The sequence below is a fragment of the Sorex fumeus genome, unplaced genomic scaffold (genome assembly GCF_029834395.1).
Source record: "Sorex fumeus unplaced genomic scaffold, SorFum_2.1 ptg000134l, whole genome shotgun sequence".
Classification (NCBI taxonomy): Eukaryota; Metazoa; Chordata; class Mammalia; order Eulipotyphla; family Soricidae; genus Sorex; species Sorex fumeus.
Window position 1 is genome coordinate 3,396,472 of NW_026606191.1, and position 1,193 is coordinate 3,397,664.

Sequence of the window (1,193 nt, forward strand, 5' to 3'; positions counted from 1 at the left end):
ACAGTTTATAGAGAGTCCTTCACACCGACATTCTCATAAGCAAAAACACCGTGGCCCAAACCCGTTCAAGTGTAAGGAATGTGGGGGAGCCTTCCCATGTCCTCGACACCTTTGTGTTTCCTTAGTAAACCACACAGGTGGACAGAATCCCCAGGAATGTCAGCAGCAAGGACAAACTTTGAGTCCAGCATCACCCCGGTGTGACCATGTGAACATCCACACAGGACAGAAACCATATACGTGTCAACAATGTGGGAAGGTCTTACATCAATCATCCTACCTTATTATACATAGCAGAGTTAATACCGGAGAGAAACCATATGCATGTAAGATGTAAGGACAGTGGGAAGCCCTTTGCTTCTTACTCAAGCTTTTTTTTTTTTTGCTTTTTTTGGGGGGTCACACTCGGCGATGCACAGGGGTTACTCCTGGCTCTGCACTGAGGAATTACTCCTGGCGGTGCTCAGGGGACCATATGGGATGCTGGGAATCGAACCCGGGTCGACCGTGTGCAAGGCAAACGCCCTATCGCTCTGCTATCGCTCCAATCCCTCAAGCCTTTTTTAAGCACAAGAAAATACAAACTGGAGAAAAGCCTGTTATATTTGAGGTCAGTGGGAAAGCTCTTCCATACCAGATGACTCCTCATTACACATAGGGAAATTCAGAGTGGAGAGAAACCTCATAAATGTTGGTGTTTGGTAACGCCTTCACTCAATGCTCAGCCCTGACTATGCATATGAAAACTCATTCTGGAGAGAAGCCTAATATATGTCAGGAGTGTGGGAAATCCTTTACTTGATCCTCAAAGCTTATAGTACATAGGAGAATCCACACTGGGGAGAAACCACATACATGTACAGAATGCGGGTAGACCTTTATTTACATCTCCAGCCACTTTACTACATCCTCATATACTGCTTGTATCAAAAGGCTTACACAACAAAACTTTATGTATGTAAAGAATTTGGGAAAACCTTGTTTCCCTCTGATCTTTGGAAACATGGTAAAATTCATATTGAATGGTCACGATCACGGTCACAGTCATGGTCCTCCCATTGTTCATCGATTTGCTCGAGCGGGCCCAGTAACGTCTCCATTGGATACTTTATTGTTACTGTGTTTGGCATATCGAATGCATCACGGGTAGCTTGCCAGGCTCTGGCGTGCGGGCGAGATACTCTCGGTAGCTT